The sequence below is a fragment of the Sminthopsis crassicaudata genome, chromosome 3 (genome assembly GCF_048593235.1).
Source record: "Sminthopsis crassicaudata isolate SCR6 chromosome 3, ASM4859323v1, whole genome shotgun sequence".
In the NCBI taxonomy this organism is placed as follows: domain Eukaryota; kingdom Metazoa; phylum Chordata; class Mammalia; order Dasyuromorphia; family Dasyuridae; genus Sminthopsis; species Sminthopsis crassicaudata.
In genome coordinates, this window is record NC_133619.1 from 201,606,635 (window position 1) to 201,627,375 (window position 20,741).

Below are 20,741 nucleotides of genomic sequence, written 5' to 3' on the forward strand. Positions count from 1 at the left end.
GAATCTAGGATGTGTAATATTCAATTCATGATAAATACATTTAATATATAATAAATACAATATTGTTTAATGAGCAAAATTGTCAGTAATACTAAAACAAATCATGATTTACTCTAATGCTTTTTGTCTTCAGATATTTCAAGGTAAATCAATCTAAAAAATGTTGTATGCTACCTAAAATGTGCCATGTGGGAAAACAAGTACAAAGAAGAAAAAAATCTATACCCACAAGGAGTTCAAATCTGTATTCTTTTTTTCAAAGTATAAGTGGAAATGCAATGTTTTCCAACTGACTTTCAATAAAGGGAATGTAGATGCTTGTTTTTTGTTAGAAGATGAAAATTGTAAATTTACCCTCTTTGCTTTGTAACACAAGGGAACTTTATAATTTAAAATAATCTTCACTTACACTAAACAGTTTCCCTAAATATTTGACAGTATCTGATGTCCCTAGCTCTCCTCAGATAACTTCTCAGCAGATAATCCATTGTTTGCTGTTTTTTTTTAATAACTGATTGTTTTATTTTTGTATTCAATGAAAACCTGTAAAGAAAGGCTATACAGTCTAAATAAAACAAGACGATCGTAACTTTGAAGTCACACAATATTTACTCATTATTACAAATACTGACAAATCATAACATTAGGGAATATGAACTTTAAATGATGCAATTTGTAGAAGAAGCTAGTAGTTCATTAATATATAAAATATATACATCGCACCTTTTTTTCTTGTAATGTATGACAAATGTTTCAGTTTTTGCATTTGGCATTTATAATTTGCAGAATCTATGCAAAATGATGACAGATCATGAATGAAATAGCAATTGTTTTAGATAAATTAGTTAAACTATAGGACAAGTTAAGTAGTGAATAATGATATTTTTTATGGAAAGCCTGTGATTTGAATGTATATACATAGACATGCATTCATTCATACACTCATCCATTTGTAGCAAACAAAAGAAATGTTTGTGGAACAAAACTAAAATGGGGTTAGAATCAGGCTATGATCAATGGAAAGGTCTAATATCAAAGTTTAACTATAAAAATATTCTTTGGCCATTAATTTTTTAAGGTGAGTATAGGATTCATTGGTGATATACCAAATGGCAAACCAAAGAAATTCTTTCCTAATTGTCTTTTTTGTATTAGATCTATCTTTAATTTTTCCACTTCAATTTACTGTTTTGGAGTAGGTACTGGTGAGGAGGAAGATATTAAAAAATCATGATTATTTGTTAGCTTCTTTGGCAAAAAACAGTCAAAAATAAAAATGTGAGGGAATTCTTGTTTAAATTAATATTGGAGAGAGTGTTTCTTAATGTACATGTGCTGTGTTTTTCTCTACAATCAGGTACAGAACTGACATTAGAAACATGCAGTAGAGACGTGTGTACTTTCATGACTTGAACAGAATTGAGATTAATACATGTAGTATATGTACATATTCAAATTAAAAAGGTATCCTAAACAGAAATCTGTGGAAAGGGGAACCTAAATGTTTAAATTTTTCATTACAAAAATGCAATTTTTTTTTCAAAATTCAAATTTAGCAATACTCTCTGGAAATTAAAAAATACATTGCAGTGTTGTTAAACTTTAGATATCTAATATAAGATTACTTTCTTTGTGTAACTTTGCTTTAAATTATAACAAAATACTTGAGGAAGAGATTTTTCTTTCAGCATGTAATGCAAATTTATTATATTTTATAAATTAAAGTGAAAATGTTACTATTTTATTCAGTTCTGATTTATTTAGAAATATATACTTTTAATTCACACAGCTTCACATAAATTCTAAATCTTAAATAATGATTTCATTTAATTTGTAATTTCAGTACAAAATCTGAAAGCTAATCTAAACATTCAAGGTAAAGAAGATAAGATAGGGCCTTAAAAGAGATGGAGATTTCCAATTTTATAATTTATATCCCTACTATTGAAAAAAAAATTAAAAACCAAGAAATTAGGGATTTGTTTGAGATGGATAGAATGGCAAGAATATTCCCTACTTGTAAGATATTTTACACATTTTACTATCATTTCCAATTTGACTGATAAATTATATATTGAACATCAGATTTTTTCTAATAAAGAAATCTACAGCTATACCTATATATCTTCTACACAATCTAAAGAAGGAGTAGGATGCTTTTGAATGAATATGTGTTATTTGAATTATAGTGGCCTGCTTCCACAAAAGTACATGTTCAATGCTTTATCTTAATGTTCAATTAACCTAGGCTTCCCTAATTCAATCAACAAACACTAAGTATCTTCAACCAGGCATCCTCCATGTATTAGTTAAGATCTATTTAAGATTAGATATTAAAACACAAGGAAAAAAAGTAAACATACTCTAACCTCAAAAAAGACTATATCAAAGTGTACAAGCTCTAGAGTTCTACTGTCTTAGAAAGTATAGTTCTAGAAACAGAATTTGTATAACTCCTGAGACCAAAACAAGCTAAATATAGAATGGTTTATCTGAAGCAGGCTAACTGCTGGATGTAAATGCCATAGCATTGGCAAACAATATAAAGTTAAAAACTGGGGGATGTTATGAATGGTGCCAGTTTTAGACACTTACACTTGGAAAGCCTTATTCAGTGATCAGTGAGTCAGCAGTGTGAAAAGGAAATGAACCACACCTATAAACTTTGACTGTGAATAAAACTAGAATAAACTAGGAGTGCAAGGATGGTACACACAGTCCGTTTTTTGGGCAGACAATTAAAAGTTGCTGAAGTTTGTTGTATTATGCACTCAATTATGAAATTAATAACAAAGCATGAAACATGCTCATGATAAATATTAGCACAAATAGTCCTTAAGATAACTCAGTTTATTCATGAACATATATTGCAGAGGAAAAAGAAATAGATAAATTGTACAGATTTCAATAAGGGCCTCAAACTACATTAACATTGTAATTTTCAGGTACTAATTAAAACAAGAGAATGATAGGGTAAAAGTGCTTTGGAAAGTATGTTCTGGGGTTTGAATGTGAAAAGACCAAATGTTTTTGACCTGCACAAAAGGTTCATACTTTTGTAAATCTTGAACACTTCAAAGACAATGCAATTAGAAGAGCTTAAATGATGATTACTGAAAATAGTCACAAAAAAAAATCAAAAACCTTCATAACTGACAGGATGAAAAGTTAGTATTCTGGAAGTAATTTCTGAATCAGCAATTGATTTGGTCAGATTGACTACTAGAGCAAAGATCAAAATCAACAGCAAATGAAAAGGAAAGATTAAGATAAAAAAACTTAAAATAATTAAAAATAATTCCACCAGCAAGTTACTAACAGATACCAAGAAGTTCAAAATTAAAAAAAAAGGAGATATCATATGAAATTTCTACTATTTCCTATAAAATTCTGCCACGACAGAATCATTAAAAAAAGCTCATAAATTATTTTAGTAGACGACTAAATACTCAGATGGTTGCCAGTCAAGCAATGCCAAAAAATATTCAATAGTTTGGATGTATTAGATAGTAATAGGGAGACTCAAATGGTCACCAAATTAGTTTTCCTCTTTTCAGACTCTCCTCCAATTCTTTGTCTTTACAGCTAGTCAAATAGTATTCCTGCTGCTTCATAATGAACTTTCCTTCTCAAGAATCTTCTTGGATCTCTACTGCTTCTAGGATAGACACTAACTTAAAAACTCTAAAACCATTTTGTGTCCAATGTCCAATTCTGGCTTGACTTGCCAGCCTTGGTTCACACAATTCCTCTTTGACATTACCTATCCCTCATTCATTCCAATCATTCTACCTCCTGCCTCTGTAACTGAATACTGTGAATAGATGCATTCTCTGACTCCATCTGTAAAAATTTTTAGATTTCTTCTTAAGCTCCACTGTTAGGTTCTTACTAAGTGCTAATGAGATAATGAGATGTTAGGTTCTTACTAAGTGCTAAGTGGGTACTTAACAATTCTCTAGTCCACACCTTTTGTTCCGGCCTTTAAGGGGAGTTTTACCCCTTTGAACTTCTGGGGAGGAGCTTACATGTTTAAGAGGAGCAAGTTCATTGGTTGAAGTATTTTTCCCACAAGCCCCTGAGTTATTCCACGCCCATTCTCTGGGAGGATAAAAGAAGCAACATTGGGCCTGGAGGAGGAGTCTACTCTGGGTCAGAGTTGGGATGGCTCTCTACAGGAAGAAGAGTCTGGCCAGGAGATTGAGCAGATCTCTTCCCAGAGAGCAATCGGCAGTTTCTGGAGACAACAGAACATTACACTCAATGTTTAGGGATCTCCTCTTGAGTAAAACCACTCAAGTTATTAGTGGGTTTTCCCCCTTGCAAATTATCTCATGCTTGTTTATCTATGTATATATTGTGAGCTTTTTGAGGGCAGGAATTGTTTTTCATTTTATTGTATTCTTATGATAATTAATTAATGAACATTAAACACAGAATTTGTTTAGTAAGTTTTTTATTTGTTTTTTGCTGAAGCAATTGGGGTTAAATGACTTGTCCACAGACACACAGCAAGGAATGTCTAGTGTCTAAGAACAGATTTGAACTCAGGTCCTTCTGAATTCAGTTCCTTCTAGCTGCCCCTGTTTAATACATTTTTGTTAGATGTTTACAGAATGGTTTCTGTACAAAAAAATAATATAAAATATTATCCTGATGTATGAACAGAAAAGCAGAGGAGCCAGTCATGTAGTGAGAGCAAAAACAGCATTAGTCTTATATATAATTATTGCCCAATTTAAAGATCCCCAAAGAAAGGAACATTGAGTGCACTCTCTGTGAAGGATTAATAGAATGACACTGAAAAGAATCTCACAGAATAAGAATCATATAAAGTTTGAAAAGCATAATTAATTAGACTACAGAAGATCCAGTACAAGTCTGGTAACATTTTTTTTTAAAGTGATGTTGCAGGCACACATTCTCATTTCTAAATTTCATAAAATATTAAGTTTTAAAAGATACAATTTCTAATTATCATCTAGGAAGATTTAAGGCTCATAAGAATTTCATAAGTATGTTTATTTAGGTCCTTATCTGATTTACATTTTTAAAATTACCTTTATAGTGCAACATACACTAAATTAAGGAATTTCACAGCATCATATCTACTCAACAATTAACTAAATATGTGAGCATTGGATTTAATATTTATGAATAATTCCATTTAGTCCTCCTTATTTAAATCTTAATTCCTCAACTTCTTTTGAGTACAGCTTTATTTTAATATTTTTATTCGAGATGCATATTTACATGAGAGAAATTCATGTGTCAAAATTATTAAATGTAGAAAGAACTTATATTCTTTGATATTACCATTAAATACAGTCTTTTAATTAAAAAAAAAAAAAACTTCAAGTCTTTATTTTTTTTCTATTCCAGCATTATTGGAATAATTATGATGGTCAAGCGATAGCTGGATTCTTTTTACAACTACACTTTAGGAATATGAAATGTATTTTATAGAGAAAAATAAAATAATTTTCTTAAATCTATAAGAAAAGAATCAAAACATATTCGTTCTTTTTTCCCATTCTAAATTTGTTACATTAATATTTCCCCAAGCACATTAAAAAACAAACTTGTTTTATATTTGTTTTTAAAATTTTTGAGTTCAAAGATGGTGGAGAAGATACACAAGACTCTGTGAACGTCCTTACTCCCTCACAACCAATTAGATAAATCAGCCTCAGAAATAGCGCTGGACAGATAGATACCACAAGGACTGGAAGCACGACTTACCAGCTGAAGACAATCTGGAGTTTCAACAGAAAAGGTCAGTTCCCAGGGGAGGAAGAAGAGAGGCCAGCACAGACAGCTGGGTGCTAGCACACTGCTCTGATCGCGCTGGGAAGGGCTCTGGGATCAGAGAAGCCACTGAGATAAAGGAATCTGGCACAGGCTGTTAGCTCTTCTCTGCTTATAATATAGCAGTTCAGAAGAGAAATCTAAACCACTTTAAAAATTCAAAGATAGATTAGATCTTCCCAGATCCTGGGGGGTGACTCAGAAGATCTCGGCACGGTGAGTGTGGCCCCTAGCTCTCACCTGTGACTAGTTAAGAGATTGAGAAGTGGGCTGATACAGCGCAAGGCAACACACACTGCCTACCTCAGCTGAAGGCTGGGGAACTCAGCCCCGGAAGTCCCAGAGAAGTGGAACCTTTGAAATAGGGGCCACTGTTTCTGGCAGACACTTCCAGTTTGAGCTCAGGGGCTTTTCACGTCACCTGCTGCTGACATCCATGCCCAACCGGGACACATAGGCTGGGCTTTGTGTTGCCTTTACTGTTCAGTCTCAAACCTCAGGGAAGTCGCTAGGACAGACAGCGCCCTCAAAGGGCAGTCCTGCTAATCACCTCTGAGGCGCTTCCAGGGAGGGGGTGGGGAACTCTCTCCCAGAGCTCTCTCTTAGCTCAGGCCCAGGAGCCGCTGCATCCATCTGGTCTGGGAGGAAGCTGGTAAAGAAATAAATGAATAACTTCCTATCCCAGGGACAGACCCCAAAAGATTTTTTTAAGTATGAGCAAAAAGCCAAGAAAAACTATAGATTCCTTCTACACAGAGAAAGAGCGGGTATCCAACCCCGAGGAAATTCACAGCAGAGAGTCAGCAGATAAAAACCTAAAGGGGAATGATTCCTGCCCCCCATCACATAACTCTCTCCTAGAAGAGACTATTAAAAAGCTAAGAGAGTTTGAAGAAAATTGGGGAAAGGAAAGGGAAGCTATGATAGAGAACAACAACATCCTGAAATTGGAGTTGGAAAAAATAAAGAATTCACAGGAGATGCAGGGAAACAAAATTTGTAAATTAGAAAAGGTTAAAAAATCACAGGAAAGTAGGATTTCTGAATTGGAAAAGATAAAAAAGTCTCAAGAAAATAGAATTTCTGAATTGGAAAAAGAAAATAGTTATCAAAAAAAATTAGGGAAATAGAAAAAAAAATCAATAGAACAAAATAATTCATTTAAAAACAAAATTGGGCATTTACAAAAAGAACTAAAAACTGTAAAAGAAGAAAATAACTCTTTAAAAGTCAGGATGGAACAATTAGAAATGAATGATTCACAGAGAACCCAAGAATCAGTCAAACAAAACAAAAAAAATGAGAAGCTGGAGAATAATGTCAAATACTTACTGGGAAAATCTAAAGACCTGGAAAATAGATCTAGGAGAGATAATCTAAAGATCATTGGACTTCCAGAAAACAATGACCAAAAAAAAAAGCCTAGATTCTATTTTACAGGAAATTATCAAAGAGAACTGTCCAGAGATAATAGAAACAGAAGGGAAAGTAGATGTTGAAAGAATTCATCTAACTCCTTCTGAAATAGACCCTAAAAAAAGAACACCACGGAATATTGTGGTTAAGCTGCAGAATTACCACGCAAAGGAGAAAATCTTGCAAGCAATTAGAAAAAAACAATTTAAATACCAAGGTGCCACAATAAGGGTCACTCAAGGTCTGGCTGCCTCCACATTAAAAGATAGAAGGGCCTGGAACCTGATATTCCGTAAGGCAAAAGATCAAGGACTGCAACCAAGAATAAACTACCCAGCTAAGTTTCGCATCTTTTTCCAAGGAAGAAGATGGTCATTCAATGAAATAGAGGAATTCTATATGTTTCTAAGAAAAAAACCAGACTTAAACAAAAAAATTTGATCTACATCCACAAGACTGAAGAGAAACAGAAAAAGGTACACAGAACCCTTGAGAACTGTAACTCTGTTGTGGGTATATAAAAAGTACTCATGGATAATTTGATTATACTGATATAAAAGAAAAAAAGGGGGTGTAGTAAAGGGAAGGAGGTTGTTTCAGAAAAAGGGGAAGGAATGATAAAAAGAGGGAAACTACATCCCAGGAAGAGGCATAGAAAATACACCATATCTGAGGGAATTTAGTGAGGGGGAGAATCATTGTGTGAATCTTACTCTCATCAGAAGAGGCTCAAAGAGTAAATAATTGACATATTTGTTTTTCAGAGAATTTTCTCTCACCTCATTAAAAGGGGGGAGAGAAAAAGGGAAAAGGAAAAGGAGAATAAGGGAAGGGACGTGGAGTGAGGGGGGAGGGATACTAAAAAAAAAAGGGAGGGCTGTGTGTCACAAGGGGGGTCAATAAATTAAATATTGGGTAAGGGGTTGAGGGGGGTAAAGGGAAAAAGCATAATCTGGGGGTAATATGATGGCAGGAAATACAAAATTAATAATTTTAATTGTAAATGTAAATGGGATGAATGCTCCCATCAAATGGAGACGGATAGCAGACTGGATCAAAAATCAGAACCGTACAATATGTTGTTTACAGGAAACACACTTAAAGCAGGGAGATACATATAGAGTAAAGGTAAAAGGTTGGAGCAGAATCTATTATGCTTCAGGTAAAGCCAAAAAAGCAGGGGTAGCTATCCTTATCTCAGATCAAGCAAAAGCAGAAGTTGATCTGATTAAAAGAGATAAGGAAGGAAACTATATCCTGCTGAAAGGTAGCATAAATAATGAAGCCATATCAATACTAAACATATATGCGCCAAGTGGTATAGCATCTAACTTTCTAAAGGAAAAGTTAAGAGAACTGCAAGAAGAAATAGACAGTAAAACTATAATAGTGGGAGATCTCAACCTTGCACTCTCAGAATTAGACAAATAAAACCACAAAACAAATAAGAAAGAAATTTAAAAAGTAAATAGAACATTAGAAAAACTAGGTATGATAGACCTTTGGAGAAAACTGAATGGCAATAGAAAGGAATATACTTTCTTCTTAGCAGTTCATAGATCTTATATAAAAATAGACCCTATATTAGGACATAAAGATCTCAAAATTAAATGTAGGAAGGCAGAAATAATAAATGCCTTCTTCTCAGATCACAATGCAATAAAACCTACATTCAGTAAAAAGTTAGGGGTAAATAGACCAAAAAGTAATTGGAAACTGAATAATCTCATCTTAAAGAATGACTGGGTGAAAGAGCAAATTATAGAAACAATTAATAATTTCACCCAATTTAATGACAGTCATGAGACATCATACCAAAATCTGTGGGATGCAGGTAAAGCAGTAACAAGGGGAAATTTGATATCTTTTTTTTTTTTTTTTTTGGTATTTTATTTTTATTTTATAATTATAACATTTTTGACAGTACATATGCATGGGTAATTTTTTACAACATTATCCCTTGCACTTACTTCTATTCAGATTTTTTCCCTTCCTCCCCCAACCCCCTCCCCCAGATGGCAAGCAGTCTTATATATGTTAAATATATTACAGTATAATTTAGATACAATATATGTGTGTAGAACCGAATTTTTTGTTGCACAGGAAGAATTGGATTCAGAAGGTAAAAATAACAGTTTACATTCATTTCCCAGTGTTCCTTTTCTGGATGTAGCTGGTTCTGTCCATCATTAATCAATTGGAATGGATTAGCTCTTCTCTATGTTGAAGAAATCCACTTCCATCAGCATACATCCTCATACAGTATCATTGTTGAAGTGTATAATGATCTTCTGGTTCTGCTCGTTTCACTCAGCATCAGTTGATGTAAGTCTCTCCAAGCCTCTCTGTATTTCTCCTGTTGGTCATTTCTTATAGAACAATAATATTCCATAACATTCATATACCATAGTTTACCCAACCATTCTCCAATTGATGGACATCCATTCATCTTCCAGCTTCTAGCCACTATGAAAAGGGCTGCCACAAACATTTTGGCACATACAGGACCCTTTCCCTTCTCTAGTAGTTCCTTGGGGTATAAGCCCAGTAGTAGTATGGCTGGGTCAAAGGGTATGCACATTTTGATAACTTTTTGGGCAAAATTCCAGATTGCTCTCCAGAATGGTTGGATTCTTTCACAACTCCACCAACAATGCATCAGTGTCCCAGTTTTCCCACAGCCCCTCCAACATTCATCGTTATTTGTTCCTGTCATCTTAGCCAATCTGACAGGTGTGTAATGATACCTCAGAGTTGTCTTAATTTGCATTTCTCTGATCAATAGTGATTTGGAACACTCTTTCATATGAGTGGAAATAGTTTTAATTTCATCATCTGAAAATTGTCTGTTCATATCCTTTGACCATTTATCAATTGGAGAATGGCTTGATTTCTTATAAATTAAAGTCAATTCTCTGTATATTTTGGAGATGAGGCCTTTATCAGAACCTTTAACTGTAAAAATTTTTTCCCAATTTGTTACTTCCCTTCTAATCTTGTTTGCATTAGTTTTGTTTGTGCAGAAACTTTTTAATTTGGTGTAATCAAAATGTTCTATTTTGTGATCAATAATGGTCTCTAGTTCTCCCTTGGACACAAACTCCTTCCTCCTCCACAAGTCTGAGAGGTAAACCATCCCATGTTCCTCCAATTTATTTATGATTTCGTTCTTTATGCCTAAATCTTGGACCCATTTTGATCTAATCTTAGTATGTGGTGTTAAATGTGGGTCCATGCCTAGTTTCTGCCATACTAGTTTCCAGTTTTCCCAGCAGTTTTTGTCAAATAATGAATTCTTATCCCAAAATTTGGGATCTTTGGGTTTGTCAAAGATTAGATTGCTATTTTTATTCATTATCTTGTCCTGTGAACCTAACCTATGCCACTGATCAACTAGTCTATTTCTTAGCCAATACCAAATGGTTTTGGTGACTGTTGCTTTATAATATTGCTTTAAATCAGGTACACTTAGACCACCTTCCTCTGACTTTTTTTTCATTAGTTCCCTTGCAATTCTCGACCTTTTATTCTTCCATATGAATTTTGTTGTTATTTTTTCTAGGTCATTAAAATAGTTTCTTGGGAGTCTGATTGGTATAGCACTAAATAAATAGATTAGTTTGGGGAGTATTGTCATCTTTATTATATTCGCTCGGCCTATCCAAGAACATTGAATGTCTTTCCAATTATTTAGATCTGACTTTATTTTTGTGGCAAGTGTTTTGTAATTTTGCTCATATAATTCCTGACTCTCCTTTGCTAGATATATTCCCAAATATTTGATACTATCGACCGTTATTTTGAATGGAATTTCTCTTTGTATCTCTTGCTGTTGGATTGTGTTGGTAATGTATAAAAATCCTGAGGATTTATGTGGATTTATTTTGTATCCTGCGACTTTGCTAAAATTCTGAATTATTTCTAATAGCTTTTTAGCAGAGTCTTTGGGGTTCTCTAAGTATACCATCATGTCATCTGCGAAAAGTGACAATTTGATTTCTTCATTTCCTACTCTAATTCCTTGGATCTCTTTCTCGGCTCTTATTGCCAAGGCTAGAGTTTCTAGTACTATATTGAATAGTAATGGTGATAGTGGGCAACCTTGTTTCACTCCTGATCTTACAGGGAAAGGTTCTAGTTTATCACCATTACATATGATGTTTACTGAAGGTTTTAAATATATGCTCCTTATTATTTTAAGGAATAGTCCATTTATTCCTATACTCTCAAGCGTTTTTAGTAGGAATGGATGTTGGATTTTATCAAATGCCTTTTCTGCATCTATTGAGATGATCATATGGTTTTTATTAATTTGATTATTAATATGGTCAATTATACTAATAGTTTTCCTAATATTAAACCAGCCCTGCATTCCTGTTATAAATCCCACTTGGTCATAGTGTATTATCCTGGGGATGATTTTCTGAAGTCTATTTGCTAATATCTTATTTAATATTTTAGCATCAATATTCATTAAGGAAATTGGTCTATAGTTTTCTTTCTCAGTTTTCGATCTACCTGGTTTAGGTATCAGTACCATGTCTGTGTCATAGAAGGAATTTGGTAGGACTCCTTCAATCCCTATTTTTTCAAATAGTTTACATAGCATTGGAGTTAGTTGTTCTTTAAATGTTTGGTAGAATTCACCTGTAAATCCATCTGGTCCTGGGGACTTTTTCTTAGGAAGTTGGTTAATAGCTTGGTCTATTTCTTTTTCTGAGATGGGACTATTTAGACTACTTACTTCTTCCTCTGTTAATCTGGGCAAGCTATATTTTTGAAGGTATTCTTCCATTTCATTTAAGTTATCGAATTTATCGGCATAAAGTTGAGCAAAGTAGCTCCTAACTATTGTTCTAATTTCCTCTTCATTAGTGGTGAGTTCACCCTTTTCATTTTCAAGACTATCAATTTGCTTTTTCTCTTTCCTTTTTTTAATCAGGTTTACTAAGGGTTTGTCTATTTTGTTGGTTTTTTCATAAAACCAACTCTTAGTTTTATTAATTAATTCAATAGTTTTTTTACTTTCAATTTTATTAATCTCACCTTTTATTTTTTGAATTTCAAGTTTTGTGTTTGTCTGGGGGTTTTTAATTTGTTCCTTTTCTAGCAATTTTAGTTGTAAACCCAATTCGTTGGCCCTCTCTTTCTCTACTTTATGCAAGTAGGCCTGTAGAGATATAAAACTTCCCCTAATTACTGCTTTGGCTATATCCCACACATTTTGGTATGATGTCTCATTATTGTCATTTTCTTGGGTGAAGTTATTAATTATGTCTATGATTTGCTGTTTTACCCAATCATTCTTTAGTATAAGATTATTTAGTTTCCAATTATTTTTTGGTCTATTTTCCCCTGGCTTTTTATTAAATGTTATTTTGATTGCATTATGGTCTGAAAAGGATGCATTTACTATTTCTGCCTTACTGCATTTGATTTTGAGGTTTTTATGCCCTAGTATATGATCAATTTTTGTATAGGTTCCATGAACTGCTGAGAAGAAAGTATATTCCTTTCTGTCTCCATTTAGCTTTCGCCAAAGATCTATCATATCAAACTTTTCTAGTATTCTATTTACCTCTTTGACTTCTTTCTTATATATTTTGTGGTTTGATTTATCTAATTCTGAGAGTGCAAGGTTGAGATCTCCCGCTATTATAGTTTTGCTATCTATTTCCTCTTGCAGCTCTCTTAATTTCTCTTTTAAGAATTTAGATGCTGCACCACTTGGTGCATACATGTTTAATATTGATACTGCTTCACCATTGATGCTTCCCTTTAGCAGGATATAATGCCCTTCCTTATCTCTTTTAATTAGATCAATTTTTGTTTTTGCTTGATCTGAGATGAGGATGGCTACTCCTGCTTTTTTGGTTTTGCCTGAAGCATAATAGATTCTGCTCCACCCTTTTACTTTTAGTTTGAATGTCTCATCCTGTTTCAGGTGTGTTTCCTGTAAACAACATATAGTAGGATTGAAATTTGATATCTTTAGAGGTTTATTTGAAGAAAAATAGAGAAAGAGAAAATTAACAAATTGGGCCTGCAACTGAAAAAGCTAGAAAAAGATCAAATTAAAAACCCCCAACCAAAAATTAAACTTGACATACAAAAATTAAAAGGAGAAATCAATAATATTGAAAGTAAAAAAAAAAACTATTGAATTAATAAATTAATTGAATAAATTAATTAAAATAAATTAATAAATAAAACTAAGAGTTGGTTTTATGAAAAAGCCAATAAAATAGATAAAACTTTGGTAAATATGATCAGAAAAAAGAAAGAGGAAAATCAAATTGTTAGTCTTACAAATGAAAAGGGGGATCTTTCCACCAATGAAGAGGAAATTAAAGAAATAATAAGGAGTTACTTTGCCCAACTTTATGCCAATAAATTTGATAACTTAGGTGAAATGGATGACTTCGTCCAAAAATAACAGAGGAGGAGATAAATTGCTTAAATAGTCCCATTTCAGAAAAAGAAATAGAACAGGCTATTAATCAACTCCCCAGGAAAAAATCCCCTGGACCAGATGGATTTACATGTGAATTCTACCAAACATTTAAAGAACAATTAGCCCCAATGTTATATAAATTATCTGAAAAAAATAGGGGATGAACGAGTCCTACCAAACTCCTTTTATGACACAGACATGGTACTGATACCTAAACCAGGTCAATCGAAAACTGAGAAAGAAAATTATAGACCAATTTCCTTAATGAATATTGATGCTAAAATCTTAAATAAGATATTAGCAAAAAGACTTCAGAAAATAATCCCCAGGATAATACACTATGATCAAGTAGGATTTATACCAGGAATGCAGGGCTCGTTTAATATTAGGAAAACTATTAGTATAATTGACCATATTAATAATCAAATTAATAAAAACCATATGATCATCTCAATAGACGCAGAAAAAGCATTTGACAAAATCCAACATCCATTCCTACTAAAAACATTTGAGAATATAGGAATAAATGGACTATTCCTTAGAATAATCAGGAGCATATATTTAAGACCTTCAGTAAGCATAATATGCAATAGAAATAAACTGCAACCTTTCCCAGTAAGATCAGGAGTGAAACAAGGTTGTCCACTATCACCATTAATATTCAATATAGTACTAGAAACGCTAGGCTCGGCAATAAGAGCCTAGAAAGAGATTCAAGGAATTAGAGTAGGAAATGAGGAAATCAAACTATCACTCTTTGCAGATGACATGATGCTATACTTAGAGAACCCCAAAGACTCTGCTAAAAAGCTACTAGAAATAATTCAAAATTTCAGCAAAGTGGCAGGATACAAAATAAATCCACATAAATCCTCAGCAATTTTATATATCACTAACAAAATGCAACAGCAAGAGATACAAAGAGAAATTCCATTCCAAACAAATGTTGAGAGTATAAAGTATTTGGGAATCCATCTACCAAAGAAAAGTCAGGAATTATATGAGAAAAATTACAAGACACTTGCCACAAAAATAAAGTCAGATTTAAATAATTGGAAAGATATTCAGTGCTCTTGGATAGGCCGAGCGAATATAATAAAGATGACAATACTCCCCAAACTAATCTATTTATTTAGTGCTATACCAATCAGACTCCCAAGAAACTATTTCAATGACCTAGAAAAAATAACAACAAAATTCATATGGAAGAATAAAAGGTCAAGAATTGCAAGGGAACTAATGAAAAAAAAGTCAGAGGAAGGTGGTCTAAGTGTACCTGATCTAAAGCTATATTATATAGCAGCAGTCACCAAAACCATTTGGTATTGGCTAAGAAATAGATCAGTAGATCAGTGGAACAGATTAGATATAAAGGACAAAAAAGGGTACATGTATAGCAATCCAATCTTTGACAAACCCAAAGATACCAACATTAGGGATAAAAATTCATTATTTGGAAAAAACTGTTGGGAAAACTGGAAATTAGTATGGCAGAAATTAGATATGGATCCACACTTAACACCATATACCAAGATAACATCAAAATGGGTCCATGATTTAGGCATAAAGAGTGAGATTATAAATAGATTAGAGGAACAGAGGATAGTCTACCTCTCAGACTTGTGGAGGAGTTAGGAATTTATGACTAGAGGAGAACTAGAGATCATTATTGATCACAAAATAGAAGATTTTGATTACATCAAACTAAAAAGTTTCTGTACAAATAATACTAATGCAAACAAGATTAGAAGGGAAGTAACAAATTGGTTAAATATTTTTAAAGTTAAAGGTTCTGACAAAGGTCTCATTTCCAAAATATTTAGAGAACTGACCCTAATTTATAAGAAATCAAACCATTCTCCAATTGATAAATGGTCAAAGGATATGAACAGACAATTCTCAGATGAAGAAATTGAAACTATATCCACTCATATAAAAGAGTGTTCCAAATCACTACTGATCAGAGAAATGCAAATTAAGACAACTCTGAGATGCCACTACACACCTGTCAGATTGGCTAAGATGACAGGAACAAATAATGATGAGTGTTGGAGGGGATGTGGGAAAACTGGGACACTAATACATTGCTGGTGGAGTTGTGAAAGAATCCAGCCATTCTGGAGAGCAATTTGGAACTATGCCCAAAAAGTTGTCAAACTGTGCATACCCTTTGACCCAGCAGCGCTACTACTGGGATTATATCCCAAAGAAATACTAAAGAGCGGAAAGAGACATATATGTGCCAAAATGTTTGTGGCAGCTCTTTTTGTTGTGGCTATAAACTGGAGGATGAGTGGATGTCCATCAGTTGGAGAATGGTTGGGTAGGTTGTGGTGTGTGAAGGTTATGGAATATTATTGCTCTGTAAGAAATGACCAGCAGGAGGAATACAGAGAGGCTTGGAGAGACTTACATCAACTGATACTGAGTGAAATGAGCAGAACCAGAAGATCTCTGTACACTTCAACAACAATACTGTATGAGGATGTATTCTGATGGAAGTGGAAATCTTCAACATAAAGAAGAGTCAACTCACTTACAGTTGATCAATGATAGACAGAGGTAGCTACACCCAGAGAAGAAACACTGGGAAGTGAATGTAAATTGTTAGCACTAATATCTGTCTGCCCAGGTTACATGTACCTTTCGGAATCTAATGCTTATTGCGCAACAAGGAAATGGTATTTACACACATGTATTGTATCTAGGTTATATTGTAACACATGTAAAATGTATGGGATTGCCTGTCACCGGGGGGAGCGAGTAGAGGGAGGCGGGATAATTTGGAAAAATGAATACAAGGGATAATATTATAAAAATATAATAAAAATGTTATAATTATTGAATTAATAAAACAAAACAAAAAAAGAGTATTAATTGGAGAATTATATAGAATATAGTTTATAAGAATGATAATGTAAACAGGAAGACTAGTTATTATTGTTCTATGGAAATCTGGCAGTTATGCCTATAGAAATGGCAACCAGGTCCATGCAAGTTCTGAGCTGCCATGAAATTTCTAAGAATGTAAAGAATTTGTAGTCCATTAAAATCATTTGCTTTTTTTCTTTGGAAACTATTATCAAGACAGGCTTTCCTAATCCAAATACTTATAGTTTCTAATATCCAGATGTAAAACTTTACATTTATCTTCATTAAATGTCATTTTATTAGAAAAATTTTTTTTGAGTTCTAGATTCTATTATCCTTACCCACAATTAATAAAACATTTGTGAAGTTATGCAAAATATTTCAATAAAACATAAATTATGAAAAAAACAGATCTCCAACTATGAAAATAAAAATCCACAAGAAAAATTAAGCTAAAAACGAACGAGATAAAGAGAGAGTATTTAGGTTTATATTCAGATACAATCAGTTCCTTCTCTGGGTACGGATAGGATTTTTCATCATAAATCCTTCAGAGCAGTTGATGGTACTACTGAGAATATTAAAATCATTCACAGGTAGTAATACTTTGTTATTACTTTGTATTCCACAAATTTCATTTTGCTTGAGTCCATGCAGGACTTTGGGGGGAATATTTTTTCCCTGAAAGAATCCTGTTCATCAATATATTTATATATATTTACATATATGCCATTTTCCTTTTTTTTTTTCTGAATCTCTTTTGGTATTTATGGCAAGTAGTGATTTTGTTAAGTCAAACATAGACCTTTATAGACCTTTGGACACAGAACATATTTTTTGCTCCTTTATCAATGACTCAGTTTCTTCTATATTTAAGAAATGAGACCTTCTCAAAGAAACTTGAAATTCTTTTACACTTACTACTACTACTTACTACTATTACACTAACTGTATTTTCCCTCCCCAATTTTATTCCCTCTCTCCTTAAAAAACAAAAAAAACATACAAATAAAAAAAAATTCATAAGTGTTTTGGTATTGACCACTTTCCCTTCCAATGTATTCCCTCTCTTTTATCACCCTCCCCTCTTTTCCATAGCTCATTCCCTTGCTATTTTCCTTCAGGATAAGATAGATTTTTATACCATCTATTTCCTCTTTGAGTCAATTCTGATAAGAGTAGGGTTCACACTCACCCTTTCCTTCCTTTTATCCCCTCCACTGTAAAAGATTTCTCTTCTTTCTTTTTTATGGTAGATAATCTTCATCATTCCAGTTTTACCTTTCTTCCAGTACATTTCTTTCTTGCCCCTTAATTCCATTATTTTTGTTTTTAAAAGATATTATGTCTTCATATTAAGTTCACACCTGTGCTATATAAATACCTTCTAACAATATAATACAATAATGAGAAAGTTCTAATGACTTACAAGTATCATCTTCCCATGTAGGAATGTAGACAAATAAACCTTTTTAAGTTTCTTATGGATATCAACTTTCCTGATACCTCCTTAGGATGTTATGGACCAGAACTTGAAATAAGTTGCTAAATCAGTGGAATTGATAGAGACAATGGTTGCTTAGCATAGAGCCTAACAGTTCTCTAGTTCAGTACATGTACTTAGTATTTATTATAGTTCCACAAGATTCACACCTATGATGAGAGAGGATATAAGTTCAGAGAAGCTCATCCAGAAAGAGAACTAGGGAAGACCAGAGAAGTGGTGGCACTCCTCCTGCCTCCCCCACAGAAACAAGGACACATTCAGGAAGACCTCAAGAAGCTGGCAGAAGCAGAGAAGATTAAGGACTGGTGGCAGGAGTTTAAACTTTTGGAACTAAGGAGAGAGATAAGCCTCTAAGAAAGCTAAATGGGCCCTTGGAAGGATTTGGACTTTAATACCTGGCTGCATTTGGGGTGATTACACTAAACTGAATGGAAGTCTGCCCCCAAAAGCCCCCCAAGAAACCTGTTCCCAGAGAAGATTACAATCTAGAGAAGAATATTACAGGCTTTTCCAGTCCTTTCACAAAAAGACCATAAAGGAGAGAAAGGGATCCACTTATGCAGAAATGTTTGTGGCAGCTCTTTCTGTAGTGGCAAGTAATTGGAAACTGAGTGGATACTTATCAGAGAGTGACTGAACAAGTTATGGTAGTTGAAGAACAAATTATGTTCTATAAGAAATAATCAGCAGGATGATTTCAAAGAGATCTGGAGAGATCTGCATGAACTGAAGCTAAGTGAAAATAAGCAGAACCAGGAGGTAATTATATATGTCAACAGCAAGTTTATATAATGATCTATTCTAATGGACATGGCTATTGTCAACAAGATCATTAATTAAAGGACTTTGGGGCAGTTTGGGGGAGAGGTTGAGTGAGTTCATGCCTTTACATTGCCATTTTGACTATTCCTCACCCAGATTTTCAAAATTAAATATTAGTTTGTTTAAAAGTTATGTGTAGAAATAAATAGAGGGAATACAGAGAAGACATCAAATAATTATCTTGTTGCATTGCACTTTGCTCTCCTGTTGTGCCACTTTTCTATTTTTCCTGAATCTGGGAATTTACCAAGGTTACTAAAGGAAAACAAAATATTCAAGAATTTTGCAGTGCAGATAAATAGTCGGTCTTCTGAGAATATCCTATTTCATTGGGAATTATGACGAAATTTAAAGGTCACATTATATATGAATTATATTTACATATGAGAGGGAGAAAATTCATCACAGAAGTATTAAGAAATAACTTTATATATATATTTGAAGTTAGATATATATATAATTGAAGTTAGATAAGAAAAATATAAAAAATATTTACATACAAAATTAAGTTCAATCATTTTGGAGTCAAAGTGATAATAGAAATTAAGAATCAAGACACTTCAAATTATATAAGGAAGTTTACATTTATGAATTTAATATGTGAATGTGAAAAATATTATAAGGGGTATCAATTCAATACTAATATTTTATCTAGCAGTTTTTGTATAGATTTTTACAAGAGGGGAAAATACAGTTATCTTTTTATTTTTAATAGGAGGATAAAAATTGTATGCAAGGGTTATCATGTGAGTCATAAATAATAAAATAAAAAAACAAATAAATAAACAAGGAATAAGGAAGGATATAAATAAATGAAAAGAAATCTTGCTAAAGCAGGATATGGGATGGAAAAAATCTTTTCCCTCCCAATTACTTACCAAGTGCAGCATGTGCTTCTAATGGTGAATCCTGTAGGTAAGGACCAGGGTCGCTTATATTATGTTGTAGCATCCACTTAGATCTTATAAACCTGAATGTCTTATTTTTCTTTTTACTGGTATCTACAAGTAACATAAATATGTGAATAATACATTGACACATAACAAATTCTATATCATCATATGAAGAAAAATAACAATTGTTTTTAAAGCTTAGAGAATGATACTCATCTGCTCTCCTCTTTTATTTCATTAGGATGTGGATGTGTCCTCTTATACCTGAAAACAAAATTCAAGCTCTGTGAGGGTCTCTCCCAAGCCAGAGAAGTTTTCAAGACAGGCTGGCAGCAGGCTTTCTATCTTTGAAATTTACTTTGACAAGTTTGGAAAGCTTCATTGCCAAAGACCCAAAAGATGAATTTAGTTTTTATGTGACTGGACCTATACTAGTGAACTGCCAAAGACAACTATCAATCAGTCAATAAGTACCTAGTATGTGCCAGACATTGTGCTATGTCCTGGAGATAAAAAAAAGGCAAAGAACAGTCCCAAAGGAAGCAACATGATAGGAGTTATCGTACATCTGAGTTATCTACAGGATAAAATGGAAATAAGAGACTTCACAGTGATTAGGAAAAGTTTCCTGCAGAAGGTGAATTAGGAAGCCAGGAGATAGAAATGAGAAAGTTTTTATTGCCAGAGTATATGTCAGTGACCATATAGTCTGTAATCTAATAGTGTATACAAAAAAATCAAAGGAAAAAGGCAAATATAACACTGTTTCTTATGATAAGTCACAGTAATTCAGAAGAGAGAGAATTCCATTCAATTCACCTGTGGTTGAATGAGTACCTCTTCTTTCAAGTAAACACAAGGATGAATAAAATAATCCTTACCTTCAAACAATTCATAATCTAGTTATTTAGAGATGAACAAAGAGGTGAATTAACTTCATAGCTTCATGGCTTCATACAGTATTGTTGTT